Source organism: Ambystoma mexicanum, chromosome 11, assembly GCF_040938575.1.
Source record: "Ambystoma mexicanum isolate Mex_15411 chromosome 11, UKY_AmexF1_1, whole genome shotgun sequence".
NCBI lineage: Eukaryota > Metazoa > Chordata > Amphibia > Caudata > Ambystomatidae > Ambystoma > Ambystoma mexicanum.
In genome coordinates this window covers 822,948,523-822,965,550 of record NC_090934.1, presented here as the reverse complement: position 1 = coordinate 822,965,550, position 17,028 = coordinate 822,948,523, and the positions used below count along the sequence as shown (strand labels likewise).

Genomic DNA, 17,028 nt, shown 5'->3' with positions numbered 1-17,028 from the left:
CACTCTAAAATGATGGACGAGAGTAACGGTGTAAACAAGGATAAGAGCTGGTTTTCACTATTATGGTCATGGATGCCATCTTGGCTGTCAGATGGACTGAAAATAATAGTGGGGTGTACTATTTTGGCTGGAGCTACTCTGATCATAATTAGATTTTGGAAAGCCCGGAAGGCACGCACGGCTGACGAGTTGCTGGAAATGGTGGGAATGCACCCCTTGATGCCAGCAGATGATGGTCAGCATACAGGGGTGATAATACAAGAGAGGGAGAAGCTGCGCACACAAATAATCACCAATCATCTAGATCCACCATCAGTGAAGATCGAGAACCCAAGGAACCCCAGGAGCTACATAGGAAGATGGGTATACTGTACTCCTGGAGGAACATGTGAATACATGTATTGGTCGTTTGAAGATCATGTAAACCATTATGGACATCTCGGAGGGATAACTAAGATATGGAGGGTAAGAGGAGATAACGAGAAGGATATGTTTGTGGTCGACAAGTCGACCAGAGGGGGGACTGAAGTGGGAGAATGGAAGACCAGACTCCCGTCCTTCACCTCTCGCGCTTGGCCTAGAGGGTCACGGCCCAGACACCCGCCGCGAGAAGAGTTTGTCCAGTTACCAGACGACCAGGTACCCTGGTACAGGAACATACGGATGTGTCCACCTGTTTGCCCAGCAGCCCGCACTGGCCATGCCGACACCTGCGGCTCGGATCAGCTAGACTAAAAACCACACGTCGTTAGAGATGCCATGACGACCTAGACAACGGGAAGCACATCAGTACAAATATACACGCCTAACATTTCCACACCAATATACACGAAGAACATACTCAGTGCTCTGACGTAGGCGACAGGCATACTCACGGACGTGCATCTTTATTATTTTTACATAGGCTTTCAGAATGCAGAAACGCAAGATGCATCATGAACTCATCTATAACGCCGCTTGCTCACGCTTCTCTTGAAACCCGTTACCACCATGAGAGGTATAATAGAAACACGATACTGGTCATGGAAATATATGCCACTATAACCTAAAGCACCCATGCCCGAAATGGATCACTTATACACCAGGCCAAGTAGGCCTCAGGCAAGAGTTCCCGTGGACATTAACAAAGCAAAAGTCAGGTTGCTGATCCCGCAGAATGAGCCTGGTGGAGCAACCAGCCAAGGTCGCAATGTTGCAAACCCACATCCAAGAACAAATCATCAAAGGCACGATGTTGCAACCTCGCACTCCGCGTACCAACGTTAAAGTCATATCTACAAATTAAACCAGACACACAGTGGAAAAGCAATATTAATTGTGCAGAATTCTGCCTCAAACACGGTCCCGCCTCACGTGACCAAGCCGAACCTGACGAGATGCCAAAGCCCAGGAGGAGAAAGGCGTCTGGGTCCCTCGCTACGAGACATAGGCCGATACACTTGAAAGGCTCAATGGACATCTGCTACAGTGGGAGCGGTCAGCCTTCCACCTATGAATAAATCCTCACATTGTCTGCACGTACCCATATTGAAACATTGTTGCAAACACAGGTACACCGAGAGCTGGGAACAACGGTGGTCCCAGGCTGGGGAGCTCACGGATGCACCAATCAGAACATGGGGCTCTTATCTCAGACGTCAGTAACATTAGCCAATCCTCAGGGGTCTTCATGTAACAATTCTTATGTATCTAATTATAGGGACAACCCAGATATACCACCTGACTACACCTTGACCACTAATATCATTCTCTAGGTGTGTACTATACTAACCCTACCACTCGAGCAACCAATTAAGAGTGGCGATAGGTTTTTTGTTAACTTTCTGAAGTGACGCAAGTAGCGCGTCATATTACAGTAAAAAGGGCCTGCGAGCCCCACGATTGTGTGTGTGTCAGGACGAACGCGTACGCTCCTTGACCCATCCCTGCCGTTTGCATAATAAACAGCAGAAGTTGCCTTGCTCCTTGTGTGTGCCTCATACTCTGTCTCGATCCGAGATATACACGGGAGGAGTTGGGGCCTCCCTGCCCGGAGGTCTGCGGACGGCCCGGCCGACCCCGGCAGAATTTCCCCCCGACAGCAAGTTATGCCTACACAGAGGGCATTTGGTGCACTGTTGATGGGCTCTGTCCTCTACTAAATCCCCTGTGTTTGTGGATTAGGGGAGGTAGGGAAGTGCTTGATACCCTGATTTGCTGTGGGAAATAGAGCTATTTTAGAAATATTTTCAGGTTGCCTGGGAAGCATAAGCAAACAGCACACCAATCAGGCCCCTGTGTAAGAACTGCATGAGTCTCTGTGGCGCAATCGGTTAGCGCGTTCGGCTGTTAACCGAAAGGTTGGTGGTTCAAGCCCACCCAGGGACGGTGCATTTTGGCTCAAAAATTCAGCGTGACCAACTATGGACTTCTGTTTACCTCTCGCAGGTCTCGTCTGCTGACGTCCAAAAATCCAATAAACTGCAAGCAATTCTTCTCGCTTGCTTTAGTTTTTCAAAACTTGCCATTCAATTCATAAACTTTAAGACTTCATGGGAAGGGTTTGGCTGCAGCGTGTACTGATGCACAGAAGGAAGCTATCCTAGCCAGTCTACCTAAAGAAGCAATGAGGCTCTGCAGGTCCATGTACGTCTCCTACCTTTATTCTGTCATCAGACACAGCAGGTGGATTGCCACAAGGACCTCGTGGCGCAATGGTAGCGCGTCTGACTCAAGATCAGAAGGTTTCGTGTTCAAATCACGTCGGGGGCATATTTGCTTTTCCCACTCTGAAATATAAAATTGCTCTTCAGTATCTCGTTATTTCAACCTGACTGCATCTTTGCGCTCTGGGCCCAGTTGTTCTGGCGTATCGAATGTAAACTTTGCAGCAGGGAAGTATCATATTGACAGACCCCCATGAAGGACATGGTCAACCTTTAAAGCAGGCCAATCTCTATGTTTTACTCGATGCAGCAGAAGTATTTCCTCTTTACCATCTCTTCAAGTGGGCCTGACTGATGTGCTGTTTTGTGCACGCTACGTGGGCTTTGTAAAGCATACCTCTGCCATTTGCATGGCCTCCTAGCGCTGTCAATATTTTCGTGTAATCACTGAATGCTGCACTGTCCTGGGAACTCTAGGTGTGACTAAAGGATATATTTTGGGGCCCCGAAAGGGGGTCGGCAGTCTAGTGGCAATGGGTATCACTTTGCAGTTTGGGTTTGTGAGTTCAGGTACCGGTCTGGTGTCGGAAACCTGTAAGCGCCCTCCCAATCAACTGTCGGTCCTGGATTGTGAGGATTTCCCCTTATACTGGTCTCAGTAGACACATTTCCATTTTACTTTTTCACTCTCGCATTGCCTATTTCTCTCTCTCTCATAGTTACATTATAGACAAGAGAGACATTGTCAGCGAGAGGGCTTCACAGCACCTTCCCCCCTTTCCCTAAGTGCATTGCAAGGGGCTCTGGGAGGCGTGCACATTTGTCTGAAACACAAAGATCCACTGGCAATAAAAGGCGTAGGACCCTAGTTTGCATTTCTTAGAATTTGAGGTGACACTCAGAGTTGTCTCGGGCGTGACTGTACCTTTCATAGGAGATGTGCTAATCCCCAAACCCTCTTCCTTTGTCCCAGTAATCTGTCTTAGTGCCTCTAGCAAGTTGTTTTCTGAAACAAAGCTTACCTGAACATCCTGTAAAATTGGTAACTTTTCAGTAGCAGTACAGTGCAGTATATAGCATTCCTGTTGCGCACAGCATCTAGATCCAAAAATTGCTTACTCTACCCCAGAAATTAGAATTCACCCAGTCAAACAGAGGGATCTATAAAGAGCATGGCAAGTAGTTAACATAAGCTACTTCCCCCAAGTTCTCTTGGTGCACTCTGCTGCCCTCTTTTAACAGAAGAATGCAACTGCAGGTCTTGCTTCTCAGCAAGGTACCTACATATAGAATCCTTGGTGCACTCTTGCTAAATCTGCTGGAATGTGTCTTCTATTGTGCCCAAGGTGGTTGTGTATTTGGGGACTCAGGGAAGCAAGGGAGCAGTCTAATGCACTGCAGTGCTAAGAGAGGCATGCCTTTTTCAGAAAAAAGTTCAGGTTTTCTGCCAATCAGAAAAAAATAGCAATGCAATCAGGCCAAAGGCAGAACACACATGCCAGTGAGTCTCTGTGGCGCAATTGGTTAGCGCGTTCGGCTGTTAACCGAAAAGACGCTGCTGTTTTTGGCACAAAGACACAGAGTGTTCCACTCAGTAAACCTGAGTCATTTCTCCCGTGTTCTCTGGGTTCAGCCTACTGTCCCCTTTTAACACAAGTGCGCAACTGTGGCTTTCTCCTCATAGCAAGTTATGCCTACACAGAGGGCATTTGGTGCACTGTTGATAGGCTCTGTCCTCTACTAAATCCCCTGTGTTTGTGGATTAGGGGAGGTAGGGAAGTGCTTGATACCCTGATTTGCTGTGGGAAATAGAGCTATTTTAGAAATATTTTCAGGTTGCCTGGGAAGCATAAGCAAACAGCACACCAATCAGGCCCCTGTGTAAGAAATTGCATGAGTCTTTGTGGCGCAATCGGTTAGCGCGTTCGGCTGTTAACCGAAAGGTTGGTGGTTCAAGGTTGGTGGTTCAAGCCCACCCAGGGACGGTGCATTTTGGCTCAAAAATTCAGCGTGACCAACTATGGACTTCTGTTTACCTCTCGCAGGTCTCGTCTGCTGACGTCCAAAAAATCCAATAAACTGCAAGCAATTCTTCTCGCTTGCTTTAGTTTTTCAAAACTTGCCATTCAATTCATAAACATCAAGACTTCATGGGAAGGGTTTGGCTGCAGCGTGTGCTGATGCACAGAAGGAAGCTATCCTAGCCAGTCTACTTAAAGAAGCAATGAGGCTCTGCAGGTGCATGTACGTCTCCTACCTTTATTATGTCATCAGACACACCAGGTGGATTGCCACAAGGACCTCGTGGCGCAATGGTAGCGCGTCTGACTCCAGATCAGAAGGTTGCGTGTTCAAATCACGTCGGGGTAATATTTGCTTTTCCCACTCTGAAATATAAAATTGCTCTTCAGTATCTCGTTATTTCAACCTGACTGCATCTTTGTGCTCTGGGCCTAGTTGTTCTGGCGTTTCGAATGTAAACTTTGCAGCAGGGAAGTATCATATTGACAGACACCCATGAAGGACATGGTCAACCTTCAAAGCAGGCCAATCTCTATGTTTTACTGGATGCAGCAGAAGTATTTCCTCTTTACCATCTCTTCAAGTGGGCCTGACTGATGTGCTGTTTTGTGCACGCTACGTGGGCTTTGTAAAGCATACCTCTGCCATTTGCATGGCCTCCTAGCGCTGTCAATATTTTCGTGTAATCGCTGAATGCTGCACTGTCCTGGGAAATCTAGGTGTGACTAAAGGATCTATGCTGGGGCCCCGAAAGGGGGTCGGCAGTCTAGTGGCAATGCCCATCACTTTGCAGTTTGGGTTTGTGAGTTCAGGTACCGGTCTGGTGTCGGAAACCTGTAAGCGCCCTCCCAATCAACTGTCGGTCCTGGATTGTGAGGATTTCCCCTTATACTGGTCTCAGTAGACACATTTCCATTTTACTTTTTCACTCTCGCATTGCCTATTTCTCTCTCTCTCATAGATACATTATAGACAAGAGAGACATTGTCAGCGAGAGGGTTGCACAGCACCTTCCCCCAATTCCCTAAGTGCATTGCATGGGGCTCTGGGAGGCGTGCACATTTGTCTGAAACACAAAGATCCACTGGCAATAAAAAGCGTAGGTCCCTAGTTTGCATTTCTTAGAATTTGAGGTGACACTCAGAGTTGTCTCGGGCGTGACTGTACCTTTCATAGGAGATGTGCTAATCCCCAAACCCTCTTCCTTTGTCCCAGTAATCTGTCTTAGTGCCTCTAGCAAGTTGTTTTCTGAAACAAAGCTTACCTGAACATCCTGTAAAATTGGTAACTTTTCAGTAGCAGTACAGTGAAGTATATAGCATTCCTGTTGCGCACAGCATCTAGATCCAAAAATTGCTTACTCTACCCCAGAAATTAGAATTCACCCAGTCAAACAGAGGGATCTATAAAGAGCATGGCAAGTAGTTAACATAAGCTACTTCCCCCAAGTTCTCTTGGTGCACTCTGCTGCCCTCTTTTAACAGAAGAATGCAACTGCAGGTCTTGCTTCTCAGCAAGGTACCTACATATAGAAACCTTGGTGCACTCTTGCTAAATCTGCTGGAATGTGTCTTCTATTGTGCCCAAGGTGGTTGTGTATTTGGGGACTCAGGGAAGCAAGGGAGCAATCTAATGCACTGCAGTGCTACGAGAGGCATGCCTTTTTCAGAAAAAAGTTCAGGTTTTCTGCCAATCAGAAAAAAATAGCAATGCAATCAGGCCAAAGGCAGAACACACATGCCAGTGAGTCTCTGTGGCGCAATTGGTTAGCGTGTTCGGCTGTTAACCGAAAAGACGCTGCTGTTTTTGGCACAAAGACACAGAGTGTTCCACTCAGTAAACCTGAGTCATTTCTCCCGTGTTCTCTGGGTTCAGCCTACTGTCCCCTTTTAACACAAGTGCGCAACTGTGGCTTTCTCCTCATAGCAAGTTATGCCTATACAGAGGACATTTGGTGCACTGTTGATGAGCTCTGTCCTCTACTAAATCCCCTGTGTTTGTGGATTAGGGGAGGTAGGGAAGTGCTTGATACCCTGATTTGCTGTGGGAAATAGAGCTATTTTAGAAATATTTTCAGGTTGCCTGGGGAGCATAAGCAAACAGCACACCAATCAGGCCCCAGTGTAAGCACTGCTTGAGCCTCTGTGGCGCAATCGGTTAGCGCGTTCGGCTGTAAAGGTTGGTGGTTCAAGCCCACCCAGGGACGATGCATTTTGGCTCAAAAATTCAGCATGACCAACTGTGAACTTCTGTTTACCTCTCGCAGGTCTCGTCTGCTGACGTCCAAAAAATCCAATAAACTGTAAGCAATTCTTCTCGCTTGCTTTAGTTTTTCAAAACTTGCCATTCAATTCATAAACATCAAGACTTCATGGGAAGGGTTTGGCTGCAGCGTGTACTGATGCACAGAAGGAAGCTATCCTAGCCAGTCTACTTAAAGAAGCAATGAGGCTCTGCAGGTCCATGTACGTCTCCTACCTTTATTCTGTCATCAGACTACCCAGGTGGACTGCCACAAGGACCTCGTGGCGCAATGGTAGCGCGTCTGACTCCAGATCAGAAGGTTGCGTGTTCAAATCACGTCGCGGTCATATTTGCTTTCCCCACTCTGAAATACAAAATTGCTCTTCAGTATCTCGTTATTTCAACCTGACTGCATCTTTGTGCTCTGGGCCTAGTTGTTCTGGCGTTTCGAATGTAAACTTTGCAGCAGGGAAGTATCATATTGACAGACACCCATGAAGTACATGGTCAACCTTTAAAGCAGGCCAATCTCTATGTTTTACTGGATGCAGCAGAAGTATTTCCTCTTTACCATCTCTTCAAGTGGGCCTGACTGATGTGCTGTTTTGTGCACGCTACGTGGGCTTTGTAAAGCATACCTCTGCCATTTGCATGGCCTCCTAGCGCTGTCAATATTTTCGTGTAATCGCTGAATGCTGCACTGTCCTGGGAACTCTAGGTGTGACTAAAGGATATATGCTGAGGCCCGAAAGGCGGTCGGCAGTCTAGTGGCAATGCCCATCACTTTGCAGTTTGGGTTTGTGAGTTCAGGTACCGGTCTGGTGTCGGAAACCTGTAAGCGCCCTCCCAATCAACTGTCGGTCCTGGATTGTGAGGATTTCCCCTTATACTGGTCTCAGTAGACACATTTCCATTTTACTTTTTCACTCTCGCATTGCCTATTTCTCTCTCTCTCATAGATACATTATAGACAAGAGAGACATTGTCAGCGAGAGGGCTTCACAGCACCTTCCCCCCTTTCCCTAAGTGCATTGCAAGGGGCTCTGGGAGGCGTGCACATTTGTCTGAAACACAAAGATCCCCTAGCAATAAAAAGCGTAGGTCCCTAGTTTGCATTTCTTAGAATTTGAGGTGACACTCAGAGTTGTCTCGGGCCTGACTGTACCTTTCATAGGAGATGTGCTAATCCCCAAACACTCTTCCTTTGTCCCAGTAATCTGTCTTAGTGCCTCTAGCAAGTTGTTTTCTGAAACAAAGCTTACCTGAACATCCTGTAAAATTGGTAACTTTTCAGTAGCAGTACAGTGCAGTATATAGCATTCCTGTTGCGCACAGCATCTAGATCCAAAAATTGCTTACTCTACCCCAGAAATTAGAATTCACCCAGTCAAACAGAGGGGTCTATAAAGAGCATGGCAAGTAGTTAACATAAGCTACTTCCCCCAAGTTCTCTTGGTGCACTCTGCTGCCCTCTTTTAACAGAAGAATGCAACTGCAGGTCTTGCTTCTCAGCAAGGTACCTACATATAGAATCCTTGGTGCACTCTTGCTAAATCTGCTGGAATGTGTCTTCTATTGTGCCCAAGGTGGTTGTGTATTTGGGGACTCAGGGAAGCAAGGGAGCAGTCTAATGCACTGCAGTGCTAAGAGAGGCATGCCTTTTTCAGAAAAAAGTTCAGGTTTTCGGCCAATCAGAAAAAAATAGCAATGCAATCAGGCCAAAGGCAGAACACACATGCCAGTGAGTCTCTGTGGCGCAATTGGTTAGCGCGTTCGGCTGTTAACCGAAAAGATGCTGCTGTTTTTGGCACAATTACACAGAGTGTTCCACTCAGTAAACCTGAGTCATTTCTCCCGTGTTCTCTGGGTTCAGCCTACTGTCCCCTTTTAACACAAGTGCGCAACTGTGGCTTTCTCCTCATAGCAAGTTATGCCTATACAGAGGACATTTGGTGCACTGTTGATGAGCTCTGTCCTCTACTAAATCCCCTGTGTTTGTGGATTAGGGGAGGTAGGGAAGTGCTTGATACCCTGATTTGCTGTGGGAAATAGAGCTATTTTAGAAATATTTTCAGGTTGCCTGGGAAGCATAAGCAAACAGCACACCAATCAGGCCCCTGTGTAAGAACTGCATGAGTCTCTGTGGCGCAATCGGTTAGCGCGTTCGGCTGTTAACCAAAAGGTTGGTGGTTCAAGCCCACCCAGGGACGGTGCATTTTGGCTCAAAAATTCAGCGTGACCAACTATGGACTTCTGTTTACCTCTCGCAGGTCTCGTCTGCTGACGTCCAAAAAATCCAATAAACTGCAAGCAATTCTTCTCACTTGCTTTAGTTTTTCAAAACTTGCCATTCAATTGATTAACATCAAGACTTCATGGGAAGGGTTTGGCGGCAGCGTGTACTGATGCACAGAAGGAAGCTATCCTAGCCAGTCTACTTAAAGAAGCAATGAGGCTCTGCAGGTGCATGTACGTCTCCTACATCTATTCTGTCATCAGACACACCAGGTGGATTGCCACAAGGACCTCGTGGCGCAATGGTAGCGCGTCTGACTCCAGATCAGAAGGTTGCGTGTTCAAATCACGTCGGGGTAACATTTGCTTTTCCCACTCTGAAATATAAAATTGCTCTTCAGTATCTCGTTATTTCAACCTGACTGCATCTTTGTGCTCTGGGCCTAGTTGTTCTGGCGTTTCGAATGTAAACTTTGCAGCAGGGAAGTATCATATTGACAGACACCCATGAAGGACATGGTCAACCTTTAAAGCAGGCCAATCTCTATGTTTTACTGGATGCAGCAGAAGTATTTCCTCTTTACCATCTCTTCAAGTGGGCCTGACTGATGTGCTGTTTTGTGCACGCTACGTGGGCTTTGTAAAGCATACCTCTGCCATTTGCATGGCCTCCTAGCGCTTTCAATATTTTCGTGTAATCGCTGAATGCTGCACTGTCCTGGGAACTCTATGTGTGACTAAAGGATATATGCTGGGGCCCCGAAAGGGGGTCGGCAGTCTAGTGGCAATGGGCATCACTTTGCAGTTTGGGTTTGTGAGTTCAGGTACCGGTCTGGTGTCGGAAACCTTTAAGCGCCCTCCCAATCAACTGTCGGTCCTGGATTGTGAGGATTTCCCCTTATACTGGTCTCAGTAGACACATTTCCATTTTACTTTTTCACTCTCGCATTGCCTATTTCTCTCTCTCTCATAGTTACATTATAGACAAGACAGACATTGTCAGCGAGAGGGCTTCACAGCACCTTCCCCCCTTTCCCTAAGTGCATTGCAAGGGGCTCTGGGAGGCGTGCACGTTTGTCTGAAACACAAAGATCCACTGGCAATAAAAAGCGTAGGTCCCTAGTTTGCATTTCTTAGAATTTGAGGTGACACTCAGAGTTGTCTCGGGCGTGACTGTACCTTTCATAGGAGATGTGCTAATCCCCAAACCCTCTTCCTTTGTCCCAGTAATCTGTCTTAGTGCCTCTAGCAAGTTGTTTTCTGAAACAAAGCTTACCTGAACATCCTGTAAAATTGGTAACTTTTCAGGAGCAGTACAGTGCAGTATATAGCATTCCTGTTGCGCACAGCATCTAGATCCAAAAATTGCTTACTCTACCCCAGAAATTAGAATTCACCCAGTCAAACAGAGGGATCTATAAAGAGCATGGCAAGTAGTTAACATAAGCTACTTCCCCCAAGTTCTCTTGGTGCACTCTGCTGCCCTCTTTTAACAGAAGAATGCAACTGCAGGTCTTGCTTCTCAGCAAGGTACCTAAATATAGAATCCTTGGTGCACTCTTGCTAAATCTGCTGGAATGTGTCTTCTATTGTGCCCAAGGTGGTTGTGTATTTGGGGACTCAGGGAAGCAAGGGAGCAGTCTAATGCACTGCAGTGCTAAGAGAGGCATGCCTTTTTCAGAAAAAAGTTCAGGTTTTCTGCCAATCAGAAAAAAATAGCAATGCAATCAGGCCAAAGGCAGAACACACATGCCAGTGAGTCTCTGTGGCGCAATTGGTTAGCGCGTTCGGCTGTTAACCGAAAAGACGCTGCTGTTTTGGGCACAAAGACACAGAGTGTTCCACTCAGTAAACCTGAGTCATTTCTCCCGTGTTCTCTGGGTTCAGCCTACTGTCCCCTTTTAACACAAGTGCGCAACTGTGGCTTTCTCCTCATAGCAAGTTATGCCTACACAGAGGGCATTTGGTGCACTGTTGATGGGCTCTGTCCTCTACTAAATCCCCTGTGTTTGTGGATTACGGGAGGTAGGGAAGTGCTTGATACCCTGATTTGCTGTGGGAAATAGAGCTATTTTAGAAATATTTTCAGGTTGCCTGGGGAGCATAAGCAAACAGCACACCAATCAGGCCCCAGTGTAAGCACTGCATGAGTCTCTGTGGCGCAATCGGTTAGCGCGTTCGGCTGTTAACCGAAAGGTTGATGGTTCAAGCCCACCCAGGGACGGTGCATTTTGGCTCAAAAATTCAGCGTGACCAACTATGGACTTCTGTTTACCTCTCGCAGGTCTCGTCTGCTGACGTCCAAAAAATCCAATAAACTGCAAGCAATTATTCTCGCTTGCTTTAGTTTTTCAAAACTTGCCATTCAATTCATAAACATCAAGACTTCATGGGAAGGGTTTGGCTGCAGCGTGTACTGATGCACAGAAGGAAGCTATCCTAGCCAGTCTACCTAAAGAAGCAATGAGGCTCTGCAGGTGCATGTACGTCTCCTACCTTTATTCTGTCATCAGACACAACAGGTGGATTGCCACAAGGACCTCGTGGCGCAATGGTAGGCGTATGACTCCAGATCAGAAGGTTGCGTGTTCAAATCACGTCGGGGTCATATTTGCTTTTCCCACTCTGAAATATAAAATTGCTCTTCAGTATCTCGTTATTTCAACCTGACTGCATCTTTGTGCTCTGGGCCTGGTTGTTCTGGCGTTTCGAATGTAAGCTTTGCAGCAGGGAAGTATCATATTGACAGACACCCATGAAGGACATGGTCAACCTTTAAAGCAGGCCAATCTCTATGTTTTACTGGATGCAGCAGAAGTATTTCCTCTTTACCATCTCTTCAAGTGGGCCTGACTGATGTGCTGTTTTGTGCACGCTACGTGGGCTTTGTAAAGCATACCTCTGCCATTTGCATGGCCTCCTAGCGCTGTCAATATTTTCGTGTAATCGCTGAATGCTGCAGTGTCCTGGGAACTCTAGGTGTGACTAAAGGATATATGCTGGGGCCCCGAAAGGGGGTCGGCAGTCTAGTGGCAATGCCCATCACTTTGCAGTTTGGGTTTGTGAGTTCAGGTACCGGTCTGGTGTCGGAAACCTGTAAGCGCCCTCCCAATCAACTGTCGGTCCTGGATTGTGAGGATTTCCCCTTATACTGGTCTCAGTAGACACATTTCCATTTTACTTTTTCACTCTCGCATTGCCTATTTCTCTCTCTCTCATAGTTACATTATAGACAAGAGAGACTCTGTCAGCGAGAGGGCTTCACAGCACCTTCCCCCCTTTCCCTAAGTGCATTGCAAGGGGCTCTGGGAGGCGTGCACATTTGTCTGAAACACAAAGATCCACTGGCAATAAAAAGCGTAGGTCCCTAGTTTGCATTTCTTAGAATTTGAGGTGACACTCAGAGTTGTCTCGGGCGTGACTGTACCTTTCATAGGAGATGTGCTAATCCCCAAACCCTCTTCCTTTGTCCCAGTAATCTGTCTTAGTGCCTCTAGCAAGTTGTTTTCTGAAACAAAGCTTACCTGAACATCCTGTAAAATTGGTAACTTTTCAGTAGCAGTACAGTGCAGTATATAGCATTCCTGTTGCGCACAGCATCTAGATCCAAAAATTGCTTACTCTACCCCAGAAATTAGAATTCACCCAGTCAAACAGAGGGATCTATAAAGAGCATGGCAAGTAGTTAACATAAGCTACTTCCCCCAAGTTCTCTTGGTGCACTCTGCTGCCCTCTTTTAACAGAAGAATGCAACTGCAGGTCTTGCTTCTCAGCAAGGTACCTACATATAGAAACCTTGGTGCACTCTTGCTAAATCTGCTGGAATGTGTCTTCTATTGTGCCCAAGGTGGTTGTGTATTTGGGGACTCAGGGAAGCAAGGGAACAGTCTAATGCACTGCAGTGCTAAGAGAGGCATGCCTTTTTCAGAAAAAAAATCAGGTTTTCTGCCAATCAGAAAAAAATAGCAATGCAATCAGGCCAAAGGCAGAACACACATGCCAGTGAGTCTCTGTGGCGCAATTGGTTAGCGCGTTCGGCTGTTAACCGAAAAGACGCTGCTGTTTTGGGCACAAAGACACAGAGTGTTCCACTCAGTAAACCTGAGTCATTTCTCCCGTGTTCTCTGGGTTCAGCCTACTGTCCCCTTTTAACACAAGTGCGCAACTGTGGCTTTCTCCTCATAGCAAGTTATGCCTACACAGAGGGCATTTGGTGCACTGTTGATGGGCTCTGTCCTCTACTAAATCCCCTGTGTTTGTGGATTACGGGAGGTAGGGAAGTGCTTGATACCCTGATTTGCTGTGGGAAATAGAGCTATTTTAGAAATATTTTCAGGTTGCCTGGGGAGCATAAGCAAACAGCACACCAATCAGGCCCCAGTGTAAGCACTGCTTGAGTCTCTGTGGCGCAATCGGTTAGCGCGTTCGGCTGTAAAGGTTGGTGGTTCAAGCCCACCCAGGGACGATGCATTTTGGCTCAAAAATTCAGCATGACCAACTATGAACTTCTGTTTACCTCTCGCAGGTCTCGTCTGCTGACGTCCAAAAAATCCAATAAACTGTAAGCAATTCTTCTCGCTTGCTTTAGTTTTTCAAAACTTGCCATTCAATTCATAAACATCAAGACTTCATGGGAAGGGTTTGGCTGCAGCGTGTACTGATGCACAGAAGGAAGCTATCCTAGCCAGTCTACTTAAAGAAGCAATGAGGCTCTGCAGGTCCATGTACGTCTCCTACCTTTATTCTGTCATCAGACTACCCAGGTGGACTGCCACAAGGACCTCGTGGCGCAATGGTAGCGCGTCTGACTCCAGATCAGAAGGTTGCGTGTTCAAATCACGTCGCGGTCATATTTGCTTTTCCCACTCTGAAATACAAAATTGCTCTTCAGTATCTCGTTATTTCAACCTGACTGCATCTTTGTGCTCTGGGCCTAGTTGTTCTGGCGTTTCGAATGTAAACTTTGCAGCAGGGAAGTATCATATTGACAGACACCCATGAAGTACATGGTCAACCTTTAAAGCACGCCAATCTCTATGTTTTACTGGATGCAGCAGAAGTATTTCCTCTTTACCATCTCTTCAAGTGGGCCTGACTGATGTGCTGTTTTGTGCACGCTACGTGGGCTTTGTAAAGCATACCTCTGCCATTTGCATGGCCTCCTAGCGCTGTCAATATTTTCGTGTAATCGCTGAATGCTGCACTGTCCTGGGAACTCTAGGTGTGACTAAAGGATATATGCTGAGGCCCGAAAGGCGGTCGGCAGTCTAGTGGCAATGCCCATCACTTTGCAGTTTGGGTTTGTGAGTTCAGGTACCGGTCTGGTGTCGGAAACCTGTAAGCGCCCTCCCAATCAACTGTCGGTCCTGGATTGTGAGGATTTCCCCTTATACTGGTCTCAGTAGACACATTTCCATTTTACTTTTTCACTCTCGCATTGCCTATTTCTCTCTCTCTCATAGATACATTATAGACAAGAGAGACATTGTCAGCGAGAGGGCTTCACAGCACCTTCCCCCCTTTCCCTAAGTGCATTGCAAGGGGCTCTGGGAGGCGTGCACATTTGTCTGAAACACAAAGATCCCCTAGCAATAAAAAGCGTAGGTCCCTAGTTTGCATTTCTTAGAATTTGAGGTGACACTCAGAGTTGTCTCGGGCGTGACTGTACCTTTCATAGGAGATGTGCTAATCCCCAAACACTCTTCCTTTGTCCCAGTAATCTGTCTTAGTGCCTCTAGCAAGTTGGTTTCTGAAACAAAGCTTACCTGAACATCCTGTAAAATTGGTAACTTTTCAGTAGCAGTACAGTGCAGTATATAGCATTCCTGTTGCGCACAGCATCTAGATCCAAAAATTGCTTACTCTACCCCAGAAATTAGAATTCACCCAGTCAAACAGAGGGGTCTATAAAGAGCATGGCAAGTAGTTAACATAAGCTACTTCCCCCAAGTTCTCTTGGTGCACTCTGCTGCCCTCTTTTAACAGAAGAATGCAACTGCAGGTCTTGCTTCTCAGCAAGGTACCTACATATAGAATCCTTGGTGCACTCTTGCTAAATCTGCTGGAATGTGTCTTCTATTGTGCCCAAGGTGGTTGTGTATTTGGGGACTCAGGGAAGCAAGGGAGCAGTCTAATGCACTGCAGTGCTAAGAGAGGCATGCCTTTTTCAGAAAAAAGTTCAGGTTTTCTGCCAATCAGAAAAAAATAGCAATGCAATCAGGCCAAAGGCAGAACACACATGCCAGTGAGTCTCTGTGGCGCAATTGGTTAGCGCGTTCGGCTGTTAACCGAAAAGATGCTGCTGTTTTTGGCACAATTACACAGAGTGTTCCACTCAGTAAACCTGAGTCATTTCTCCCGTGTTCTCTGGGTTCAGCCTACTGTCCCCTTTTAACACAAGTGCGCAACTGTGGCTTTCTCCTCATAGCAAGTTATGCCTATACAGAGGACATTTGGTGCACTGTTGATGAGCTCTGTCCTCTACTAAATCCCCTGTGTTTGTGGATTAGGGGAGGTAGGGAAGTGCTTGATACCCTGATTTGCTGTGGGAAATAGAGCTATTTTAGAAATATGTTCAGGTTGCCTGGGAAGCATAAGCAAACAGCACACCAATCAGGCCCCTGTGTAAGAACTGCATTAGTCTCTGTGGCGCAATCGGTTAGCGCGTTCGGCTGTTAACCGAAAGGTTGGTGGTTCAAGCCCACCCAGGAACGGTGCATTTTGGCTCAAAAATTCAGCGTGACCAACTATGGACTTCTGTTTACCTCTCGCAGGTCTCGTCTGCTGACGTCCAAAAAATCCAATAAACTGCAAGCAATTCTTCTCGCTTGCTTTAGTTTTTCAAAACTTGCCATTCAATTGATTAACATCAAGACTTCATGGGAAGGGTTTGGCTGCAGCGTGTGCTGATGCACAGAAGGAAGCTATCCTAGCCAGTCTACTTAAAGAAGCAATGAGGCTCTGCAGGTGCATGTACGTCTCCTACATTTATTCTGTCATCAGACACACCAGGTGGATTGCCACAAGGACCTCGTGGCGCAATGGTAGCGCGTCTGACTCCAGATCAGAAGGTTGCGTGTTCAAATCACGTCGGGGTAATATTTGCTTTTCCCACTCTGAAATATAAAATTGCTCTTCAGTATCTCGTTATTTCAACCTGACTGCATCTTTGTGCTCTGGGCCTAGTTGTTCTGGCGTTTCGAATGTAAACTTTGCAGCAGGGAAGTATCATATTGACAGACACCCATGAAGGACATGGTCAACCTTTAAAGCAGGCCAATCTCTATGTTTTACTGGATGCAGCAGAAGTATTTCCTCTTTACCATCTCTTCAAGTGGGCCTGACTGATGTGCTGTTTTGTGCACGCTACGTGGGCTTTGTAAAGCATACCTCTGCCATTTGCATGGCCTCCTAGCGCTTTCAATATTTTCGTGTAATCGCTGAATGCTGCACTGTCCTGGGAACTCTATGTGTGACTAAAGGATATATGCTGGGGCCCCGAAAGGGGGTCGGCAGTCTAGTGGCAATGGGCATCACTTTGCAGTTTGGGTTTGTGAGTTCAGGTACCGGTCTGGTGTCGGAAACCTTTAAGCGCCCTCCCAATCAACTGTCGGTCCTGGATTGTGAGGATTTCCCCTTATACTGGTCTCAGTAGACACATTTCCATTTTACTTTTTCACTCTCGCATTGCCTATTTCTCTCTCTCTCATAGTTACATTATAGACAAGAGAGACATTGTCAGCGAGAGGGCTTCACAGCACCTTCCCCCCTTTCCCTAAGTGCATTGCAAGGGGCTCTGAGAGGCGTGCACGTTTGTCTGAAACACAAAGATCCACTGGCAATAAAAAGCGTAGGTCCCTAGTTTGCATTTCTTAGAATTTG

At 46.6% G+C, this 17,028-nt stretch overlaps 9 non-coding genes across 9 annotated transcripts; all 9 read left to right on the top strand.

Annotated features, from left to right (window-relative positions):
• The first annotated feature begins 2,293 nt into the window (after positions 1-2,293).
• TRNAN-GUU (transfer RNA asparagine (anticodon GUU)) lies at positions 2,294-2,367 on the top strand. Its single transcript has one exon. It is a non-coding gene; the product is annotated as a tRNA-Asn (tRNA).
• Positions 2,368-4,943: 2,576 nt separating this feature from the next.
• On the top strand, positions 4,944-5,015 carry TRNAW-CCA (transfer RNA tryptophan (anticodon CCA)). The gene has a single exon. It is a non-coding gene; the product is annotated as a tRNA-Trp (tRNA).
• Positions 5,016-7,186: 2,171 nt separating this feature from the next.
• TRNAW-CCA (transfer RNA tryptophan (anticodon CCA)) lies at positions 7,187-7,258 on the top strand. The gene has a single exon. It is a non-coding gene; the product is annotated as a tRNA-Trp (tRNA).
• Positions 7,259-9,047: 1,789 nt separating this feature from the next.
• On the top strand, positions 9,048-9,121 carry TRNAN-GUU (transfer RNA asparagine (anticodon GUU)). Its single transcript has one exon. It is a non-coding gene; the product is annotated as a tRNA-Asn (tRNA).
• Positions 9,122-9,434: 313 nt separating this feature from the next.
• On the top strand, positions 9,435-9,508 carry TRNAW-CCA (transfer RNA tryptophan (anticodon CCA)). The gene has a single exon. It is a non-coding gene; the product is annotated as a tRNA-Trp (tRNA).
• Positions 9,509-11,296: 1,788 nt separating this feature from the next.
• On the top strand, positions 11,297-11,370 carry TRNAN-GUU (transfer RNA asparagine (anticodon GUU)). Its single transcript has one exon. It is a non-coding gene; the product is annotated as a tRNA-Asn (tRNA).
• Positions 11,371-13,925: 2,555 nt separating this feature from the next.
• TRNAW-CCA (transfer RNA tryptophan (anticodon CCA)) lies at positions 13,926-13,997 on the top strand. The gene has a single exon. It is a non-coding gene; the product is annotated as a tRNA-Trp (tRNA).
• A 1,789-nt stretch (positions 13,998-15,786) lies between these two features.
• Positions 15,787-15,860, top strand: TRNAN-GUU (transfer RNA asparagine (anticodon GUU)). Its single transcript has one exon. It is a non-coding gene; the product is annotated as a tRNA-Asn (tRNA).
• Positions 15,861-16,173: 313 nt separating this feature from the next.
• Positions 16,174-16,245, top strand: TRNAW-CCA (transfer RNA tryptophan (anticodon CCA)). The gene has a single exon. It is a non-coding gene; the product is annotated as a tRNA-Trp (tRNA).
• The last annotated feature ends 783 nt before the right edge of the window (positions 16,246-17,028 follow it).